Source organism: Eurosta solidaginis, chromosome X, assembly GCF_040869045.1.
Source record: "Eurosta solidaginis isolate ZX-2024a chromosome X, ASM4086904v1, whole genome shotgun sequence".
Classification (NCBI taxonomy): Eukaryota; Metazoa; Arthropoda; class Insecta; order Diptera; family Tephritidae; genus Eurosta; species Eurosta solidaginis.
Genome location: NC_090324.1, coordinates 123,422,112 through 123,432,394, shown reverse-complemented (window position 1 = coordinate 123,432,394; position 10,283 = coordinate 123,422,112). Strand labels below are relative to the sequence as shown.

General features: G+C 43.1%; 1 long non-coding RNA gene across 2 annotated transcripts; it reads right to left on the bottom strand.

Moving 5' to 3' along the window:
• Positions 1-729: 729 nt before the first annotated feature.
• LOC137234655 (uncharacterized) lies at positions 730-9,348 on the bottom strand. Of its 2 annotated transcripts, none has more exons than XR_010947857.1 (5): positions 8,764-9,348; positions 8,062-8,708; positions 7,808-7,997; positions 7,628-7,755; positions 730-1,331 (listed from the first exon to the last, which is right to left on the bottom strand). It is a non-coding gene; the product is annotated as an uncharacterized lncRNA (long non-coding RNA). The 2 variants fall into 2 exon arrangements; XR_010947856.1 differs by having other exon boundaries at positions 737-1,331; positions 7,814-7,997; positions 8,764-9,345.
• Between the last annotated feature and the right edge of the window lie 935 nt (positions 9,349-10,283).

Here is a 10,283-nt window from a genome sequence, read left to right as displayed (position 1 = left end):
TCGGGGTATTCTGGATTAGATCCCAATATTTGTCCACCCCGAAGTTGTGAAAAAACTTTTGAGGCTCCTTTCTGTTTGCGCCAAAGGACCTCCGCTACCAAACATGCCCGCTGCTGGTCTTGACATACTACAACCTTCTTCCAAAACAATGGTCAGGCAGTTTCATCACCTCGGAGGGTCGTATCTATTTTTTTACGATGGGATATGCTTAATAAACCATTTTTGGTGCCGTGTTGTTGTTGTTGTTGTAGCGATTAGGTTACTCCCCGAAGGCTTTGGGGAGCGTTATCGATGTGATGGTCCTTTGTCGGATACAGATCCGATACGCTCCGGTAACACAGCACCATTAAGGTGCTGGCCCGACCATCTCGGGAACGATTTATATGGCCACATTAAACCTTCAGGCCATCCCTCCCTCCCAACCCCCAAGTTCCATGACGAGCTTGGGGTCGCCAGAGCCTCGTCTGTTAGTGAAACGGGATTCGCCGCTCGAAGGTGAGGTTGACAATTGGGTTGGAGAAGCTATATATTGCGCTACACAACCCCTTGAATCCCCTTGAATTGGTGCCGTCGCAGCAACTTTTTCTTTCTGCTAAGGGACTGTTCTGGAAATCACTTGCATGACTGGGCCTCCCTCATACAGTGCGATGAGCGGAGGCTACTCTTAGAGTTGCTATTCGCTCTACAGATGTTAGAAGTTTATAGCATCATAACTGACGTTCCATGGGTCCGGACCAAGAAAAGATATGCAACATATGCAACAACGCGGGTATCTGGCTTGCCGGTTACCCGCATGGGTTACCTTCTGTCAAATCGCTTTTTGCACGAATGAAACGCTCCTTTTTGTTTAGATAATATTTAATTATAAATAATTCATATATACAATGTTTTTTTTTACAATTAAAATTATTTCCTTAATTACTCTAGTAAACTTTACATATGTGTATATTGATATGTACATGGTACATAAGTACATTAACTTCTATTTATAGTTGTACCCTTTCTGAAACTTTCGAAGCCCAGTGATGATGCCCAATTTTTCCTGCGCTGGTGGTGTTGTTCAACGTCAGTTTGCAGAGCCATATGAGTTTTGTACTCATAATAGCGAAAGCCCCAATTCGTGCTATCAAAGTCGATTTACAGGTTATGTTGGGATTTTGGTCTACACCCTTTCCCATAATATACTTGTTAGGGCCTTATATGTGGTACTAAAAAGGCGGAGGAATAGTTGTCGCAGTTCTCTTATAATTTAAGGATATGTATGTTCTTCCTTCAGCCGCAGCTGGAATATTTGGAATATTGCTATGCGCATATCGTCAAAATCAAATTACCTAGAATCAGAAAGAAACTGATATCAGAGAGATTAAAGTTTTTAATATATGTAACTCGAAAAGTGTTCTATAAATAGAGCTCCACAATTAGCTCTTTTCTGAGAGGCCAAAACCACGAGGGACTCAAGGAGATTTTAGATAACAATAATCATGGATACCCGAAGATGCTGTTGTTGCATTTATAGAGAACATAAAATTATAACAATGGATAATTGATTGATGTTACGAAGTAAATTAGACGTGTTACAAAAACAAATAAATGCAGATGACTGTTTAATCCATTATCCGAAGGTCTTGTATGGATGTGCAATTTGAAAAGGACAAAGTGCTGCTAAAACTGCTTTCCGCGAGTAACCCGGGAACGAATTGATATGACTACGCCTATCCTTCTTAAGCAGCAGGTTCGAGCACCAGTTCCCTGTTGGACAAGAAAATAAACGTTTGGTTGTATCCAAGTTGATCATATGCTAGTACAGAATATATTCGTTTGCTGCATCTGACCAGTAAATCTAAGTTTCCCAGATTTTCTGGGCTCAGCAATGGTATCCTCCTAAATGGTATATTTGTTGCACCCTGCTGCCTGGCCGCTTACCCAACTAGGCACAAAGGAACTTGCCTTGGGACACCCAAAGTGCACTCACGCTTCTCATGGCCCCAGCTGTTTGGGGGGCAGAGATTATACCCGCGGCAGGTATGCCTGCCATAAGAGGCGACTAAAATACCGCAAGGTTTCAAGGGCTGCTAGCGCAATTTATAGCTTATCTTTTTCTGTTTCTTTAGTAGACGAGGCTCTGGCGACCCCAGGTTCCTCATGGAACTAGGGGGTGGGCCGGGATGGGCTTAAAAGTTCAATGTGGTCATGCTAAATCGTTCTCGAGATGGTCGGGCTTGCATCTCAATGGTGCTTGTTACAGGAACGGACCAGATCTATATCTGGCAAAGGATCATCAACAATGATAAAACTTGAACCTTCTAGATTATCCCACCCTAGGTTATCTAACTAAATGCAGGCGGCAGGCCACGGAGCTCGCACATTACCATTATATTGCGCCTCCCATTACCATCATCGGCAAAGAGGTTGAAAAAGCCATCAAACTTGCTAAACCATCTAAAAAATATTGGCTAAAGGGATCCAGTTATCTGGCGACTGTTGTTGTTGTTTTGGTGCTGGTCTACCTTCCGATATTAAAAGTCATTGATTAGTGTAGTCTCCACGTAGTGAGCTACTCGCACGACTATACCCGCGTCTAGTGCCACGATTAATGAAATTACATTTGAAGGCGCTTATGTCGCTTCCCAAGGCCGTCGGTTCTGGAGCGACTCTGGATTTTTCCCGACCAAGGACTGCCATTTCAGTGTAACCCCATTTAATTGTCATCCTCCCAGCAGTTCCTTGCCGCGGGACTGCTCCATATTCTCTTGCTCCGGGAAGATATCGAACCCAATCCAGGTCCGTCCCCTGACCTCGGTCCTGAGAAATGGTTTTGCTGCATCTGCCGGAAAAGAATCTTTTTAGGACGGTCATACTCTTGTCAGTGTGTCTCGTGTAAGCGATGGTTGCATCGGACAGGTTGTTCTGGGCTAGACCCCAAAACCAGACGTCCACGTAACTTCTGTAAATCTTTTGTGGCTCCTTGCTGTTCACGTCCTAGGACGTCCCGTAGTCTGCGCCTTAGCGCCCCCCGCTACCTTCCAGCAGTCCCGCAGCCTAGCAAGCCACAACAAGTAACCGCTGTTACTCGCGCCCCACGGCGCCACGAACTCACTCGGCTGCTCCCATCCATACCTACAATCTCCGTAGTAGAATCGGGAGCAATGCTAGCATCATCCCCTGCCCCCGTCTTCTTCCCCCCTCTTTTTCGCCAGCAATTGTGTAGGTCAGGGAAACAGACCCAGGCGTAGTCACCCGTCACTTACCCCCAGAGTGACGACGTCTCCCCCTATGCACTTCAGAATTCTGCATTTATACTGTAATGGATTAACTGGGAAGATCACGGAGATAGTGGACTTCATGAAGCTGCACAACATCCGCATTGCTGCGATTCAAGAGACTAAACTCACAGTAAGATCTGCATTACAGACCTGTTCTGCGTATAATTTCCACAGAAAAGATCGCGAGAGCGGAAATGGAGGTGGCCTCGCGTTTATCATACACCACACTGTGCAATATCATATATTTGATCCCGACATCGACCGCAGGGACAGTGTCTTAGAACGTCAAGGATTATCTGTCCGGTCGGGCGATGCAAACCTAGAAATCATCAACATCTTCATCCCTCCTGTCACCTGTTGCCCCAGTGGATACCACCCTGATATCAGCGCCGTACTCACTGGAAACAATCGCATTATCTTAGGCGATTTCAATGCCCATCACGATCTATGGCATTCAAACTTGCGGGTGGACACTAGGGATGAGATGTTAGCGGATCAAATAGAAGAAACGACGTTCTGCACAATAGACGGAAACGCCCCCATGTATGGTAGGAAGCTGTCACAGTTCGCCGGATATTTCAATCGTGAGCGCAGAACTCGTAAACTGCGTCAGCTGGCAGCCGATGGTAACATTGGCATCAGACCACCTGCCTATACTTATTTCGCTCGAGCCTTCCGCCGAGTTCATCGTAGCAGAAAACGCACCTTCATTAACTTTAAAAAAGGAAAGTGGGACGAATACAAATCCTTTACAGATAACCGCTTTGCTGCCCTCCCTAACCCAACTAATACCCGCCAAGGTGAGCGTGCTTTCCGTAAGGTCATTGAATCCGCCTCGGCTCATTTCATTCCCGCCGGTAGAATTCCCAAAATTCGTCCCCACTTCCCGGCAAAGGCCGCAAATTGCTTGTGGATGAACACAAGCAGGCGACATGGGAGGAGCACCTAAGCGGGTGTAACCTCTCTTCTGGTGTAGGTAAACTTTGGTCCACCGCAACGTCCCTATCGAATCCGTCTTAGCACAATGGCAAAGCTTCCATCGCCTTTGGCGATAAAGTGCTGTCGGATGCGAGAAAATTCGCGAGCGCTTTCTGCCGACAATATATAATGCATTCTACGGTCGACAAAAATAGACACGCACATAGACATAAGTTCAGCGCGTCACCAATTACCGTCACCGCCAAAGAGGTTGAGGATGCCATCGGTCATGCTAAACCATCCAAAGCAGTGGGCCCAGACGGCATAGCCATGCCGATGCTTAAAAGCCTAGGGAAAGAGGGGTTCAAATATTTATTGAACGAACTATTACACGCCGTTTATTAAAAATATTTAACATCCAAACCATGGGTGAACCTCCGGATAGAGGCAAAAATAATACCAACATGCCTATGTGAAAATGGGACAATAGCAAGACGTCTAATTTCACCCACAATGTCCCCATATACTTGATCATGACAAGAACAGACACCGGCCAAACACTAACAAATACATCACCATTCTTAATCAAAAAAGCGATCAACGCCACATATGGTAGCGAAGTCGAGGAGTGCAAAAAAACAAGAAGCGGTAAAATTTTGATCAAAACCAAAAACAATTTGCAATCAGTCCAGAAGTGTTATCTACTGCAACGACCTTAGAAGCTTGACAGAAGAACTCATCCTATCCGAGCTAAAAACACAAAATGTTATCGAATAAAAAAATTTTAAAGAAAGTGACCACTGATCTCATCGAAACGGGTCTAATAATAGTTACCTTCGGGAAGACTACCTTGCCAACAACACTACGAATCGGATATGAAATAGTAAATATCCGACCATACATCCCTTTGCCACTGAAATGCAAAAATTGCCTCAGATTCGGCCACATCGCATCTATATGCAAAAATGAAAAAATGTGTCAGAAATACTCAAATACCTATCATCTCAACGACGATATGGAAGAACAATGTAGAAATAATGATGCCTGCGTTAACTGCATCACACAACATCTAGAACCAAACAATCATTCTGCTATCGACAAAAAATGTCCTATGTTCCTACAACAGAAAGAAATCCAGGTCATAAAGACAACTTAAAAAAGTTCACCACAAGTTTCTTTGGACTCCCGTTAGAGGATATTGATGACAATTTGTGATCGATCGCAGCTATTAGGTGGTGCGAAACATTGCTACAACACCAACAACAACAACAACAACAGGGGATTGGCAGTTCTTGGTCACCGACATCCCATCCTATGAGGCGAAACGGCGTAGATGCCAGTCTCAAACAGCTCGGCCACATAGTCGGGCACTATGGAATTCGGCTAAGCCCTCACTAGTCCACGTAATTTCTATAAATCTTTTGTGGCTCCTTGCTGTTCACGCCCTATGGCGTCCCGTAGCCTACGCCTTAGCGCCCCCACTACCTTTCAACAGCCCCGCCGCTCACCAAGCCACAATAAGTACCCGCTGCTGCTCGCGCCCACTCATACCTACAGTCTCCGAAGTAGAGTCGGGAGCAATGCCGAGCATCAGCCCCTGCCCCCGTTGTTGTAGTAATGCTCGCCCCACCCAATAGCCGCGACCGATCACAAATTGTCATCAATATCCTCTAACGGGAGTCCAAGGAAACTTGCCGTTTCAACAGGGGTGGACCATAAGGAAAGGGGTGTTAGAGGCGTTGGTTCCACATTACAATTGAAGAGATGGTTGGTGTCATGTGGGGACACATTGCAAGCGGGGCATACATTTTGTATGTCGGGGTTGATTCTGGATAGGTAAGAGTTTAACCTGTTACAGTATCCAGAACGAAGTTGAGCAAGAGTGACACGCGTTTCCCTGGGGAGTATGCGTTCCTCTTCTTCGAGTTTTGGATAATTTTCGTTAAGTACCGGATTCACCGGGCAATTCCCGGCATACAGGTCCGACGCCTGTTTATGGAGTTCACCAAGGATCTGCTTGTGTTTTTTTGCTTCATACGGCTGGGTGCTCAGGTACCGTATTTCCTCTAAATGCTTACGGAGATGACTCCTTAAGCCCCTAGGCGGTGTTGGCTCATCATTCGGATGTCGTAGGCGTAGGCTACGGGACGCCCTTGGGCGTGAACAGCAAGGAGCCACAAAAGATTTATAAAAGTTACGTGGGCGTCGGGTTTTGGGATCAAGCCCAGAACAACTTGTCCGATGCAACCATGAACAGATTATGACCGTCCTAAAAAGATTCTTTTCCGGCAGATGCAGCAAAACCATTTCTCAGGACCGGGGTCAGGAGACGGACCCGTATTGGATTCGATGCCTTCCCGGAGTAAGAGAATATGGAGCAGTCCTGCTGCAAGGAGCTGCTGGGAGGATGACAATTTGTGGGAGGGACGAAACAAATTAGATGGGGTCACACTGAAATGACAGTCCTTGGTCGGGAAACATCCCGATCCGCTCCGGTACATAGAACCATCTGCCCGAACCCCGTCTTCTCCCCCTCTTTTCCGGCAGCAATTGTGTAGGTCAGGGAAACATACTCTTAGTCCCTACCTCCCTTTGCACCGTTTGCCAGCACAGAATATATATGTTTGCGACATCCGCCCAATGCAGCTCCTGCCATGGACCGTGCCCCTTTCCTATATGTTCTGGTCTCCGCGACGGCAATCCCCCGATGGGTTTGATTGCGCCATGTTGCCAGGTCGCATACCCAAATACACCGGTTACCCCAATGCTTACCCAAGGACGTCCAGTCCCAGGGCCACAACAGCAGTTGCTTCCTAGCCTCCCCCAACCCAGGCGTAGTCAACGGTCACATACTCCCAGAGTAACAACATCTCCGCCTATGCACTTCAGAATTCTGCAGTTAAACTGTAATGGATTAAATGTTATTCTTATAACTTACTAGCAGACCCGGCAGACGTTCTGCCCTAAATTTGGCCTATCTGCATACATTTTTCCGTCTAACTCTGCCCTCGCCCTCTACACTTTTTCCTAATGTTTGTATTCACTCCTCCTTTCGTATTTTTCGCTTCTCATTCTATCTCTTTCTCATTCTTCTTCATTTCTTATTGCCAGTCCCAGAGGGTGGTATGTATTTTGTTGTTGGATTTTAGGTACAATTGCGGTTGCATGCTCTCTTAAATGAAGATCCTGATTGAACGTCACACCCACATTTTCCTCGATTTGGACAATTGAGTTAATTGCTAATTAAGTTTTAATTGTTCTACAGTCGAATAGTCGAGGAAACGATATTGACGGAATTTGTCCCATAAAAAAATAATCGTGACATCAATTAATTCTTATTCACAAAATAGATTATCTGATTATGTCGCTATCTCCGTATTAAATATAATATGCAACTTTTTTATTTTCACCAACGATATGCATATGCGATAGATGCTTAGACTCACCAGTTAAATGTTAGTATAAGATCACCATCTGCAATTTTCTCTTGTACAGAGTAACTAATAGCTTCCGCCGCCTTTCCCAACTGATTTTCTATGTTCGTATCAATAAACCGCCATACATTCTCTTTCAACTGTAAGTACAAGTATAATAATGACATTATACTAATAAAAATAGATACGTACACTTACATCAGATTCCGATTGATGAGTTGGCACATAGTGTACTTATCCACAATGAGTTGGCAGCTGTGTTAATATAGGTATGCTTAATATGCTTGTATGCATTTCTTACAGATACTGCAAGCGAACGACAATTTTATAAATGTTCAACACATTTTGTTCTTATGAATGCGTGTTCTTTACTCTAGCAGACCTTATAATGATGATTAGTTCTTATACTATATCGATCACAAAAAATTGTGTAGGCAGCTACATACCTTTTTTTGATTTCGAATTCAAAACTCATTGCGAGTATAATATGGCGGTATGGTCCATAAGGTTTAATGTGCTCATGCTAATCTTTCCCGAGATGGTCGGGCTAGTACCTTAATTATGCTTTATTACCGGAACGTACCGGATTTTTATTCGGCAAAGGACCATCAGCATCGATAAAACTCCTCAAAACCTTCGAGGAGTGCCTTTATCGTCCTGTACGCTTTCTTTTGTCTCTGATTGACGGCGTAATACAGGGCCTGATTTATACTTACATTCTAGTTGTGTTTATGTTTTACATTGGACATCTAAGGAGACTGAATCCGCTTTACTTGAGCTCATTTGGATTTATCTGCGTTTTTCAGCTGGGAAGAGCTAGCTTCAAAGCAAAGTGAACGTTGGATAGCTGATCAGGAAGAAGAGTTTGAAGATTCGCTAGGGAATGTAGTAAATCTTAAAACATATTAAGATTTAAAACGTCAAGTATTGTAGTGCATTTAAGATTTAACTTTAATGATTTTGGTTTTGTGTAATTTTAATTAAATTGCCCTAAATTTAGTTTCAATCCTAAGGTATCCAAGCAGGTAAGTGGTAGAAGTGTTGCGTTCCTTTCTGCTTTCTCTTTGAACACATTGCATATCCCAGGGAAATCCTATAATGAAAAGCATTAGACTTTGCCATAAATGCTAATATTCACTATTTCATACCCGATAATGTGAACTGTGGCTAAAGCGTACAAACGCCTCTTGCCTTGTATTGAGAACAATTCTAAACTGTGCCCCTTTTGGTTATTTATTTAACTTTTTTAAACGTTCAGACAATTTATACAGAGGCCCGTAGGTGCTCTTCAAAATCAATAAAGAACTTATCATATAAAAGTAATGGCTCCATATCCAATTGGTGTTGAACTTCAACCGTAGGCTGAAGTTGTTTGACTACGAATGTATAATACCGCTCAGACTTAATTCGTCTTGATAAAAATGCAAGCACACTGCTTGTAAATCATTACGCTGTTGTATGTCTCGGGCTGTGCTGAGTGAGGATTCATATCAAAAATACGTAGTACAAGAACTTTTTCTTTTTAATTATAGTCAAGGTATGTTGCAAATCCCTTAACACACCAGATTAATCGAGATCTGGCGCTCTATACAATGAGCTCTGAACTTTTGTATGTCATTAAATTTATAACCGTGTACAGTAGCTTAAAATAATACAAATGCTTCACGAACTCACATTTAATATAACAATATAAAAAAACACACACAACTGAAGCGACATTAAAGATGACACTGTCATTTCGATGACAGTATGAAATGTTACCCAACAAGCAAAGTAAAAGAAAAGTAAGTTTTTAAAAAGTTTACAGAAATAGGGATTAAGCTTAACGTTGGTTAGAAGCTTAAAAATGTAAGCTTACATACAATTTTAAAAGAAAGCTATACATTTGATCTTTGTTTATAACACTAAATCATTAACAAACAGGTAATTGTTTACTTTAGCTCACAACTGCTAAAACCCGACCAAGAATATAGGGAGACGTGTCAAAAGACGCGTTTTGATCCCAGGACCACGAATCCCAGAGCGGGAAGTCAAAATTTTATTTCGTTTCGGAGATATTTCCAAACAAAATTGAAAATTTTCATGTGGTTATTATTGTTTTGATGATTTTGTAGAACCCACAAGAAAAACTGGGGGAAAAAGTGTTTTGCGGGGATATAGTTTTGGTCTCAAAACCAGTGCCGGACCAACCCAGGGTAATTTTGTATAAGCGCGGCCGAAGGCCGCCAATGCAGAAAAGTGTTCTGCGCAAAAGTACTATGGACCCCACCCAGGGTTTCGGAGCGCTTCGGGGGCAAATTTCGGTTTTTTGGAAATAACTTTTGACAGAAATAAAATTTTGAATTTTCCCTCTCGGATTCGTGGTCCTGGGATCAAAATGCGTATCTTGACACCTCTCCCGATATTTTTGGTCGGGTTTTAGCAGTTGTGAGCTAAAGTAAACAATTACCAAAAAACATTCGGTCTCAACGCTTACAAAAAGATTATTGAAGAAAATTAAAATTTAGTTAATAGGGGGACTCATGAAAGCATATAAACTTATGAGGTGTAAAATTGTATCCATTTACACACGCTTTTATATGAACGCACCTAGTAATACTCTTGATAAACTTGATTGTTTATCAGCTGTATTATTGCCAAACAAAATTTTTTTGATTGTTATACAAAT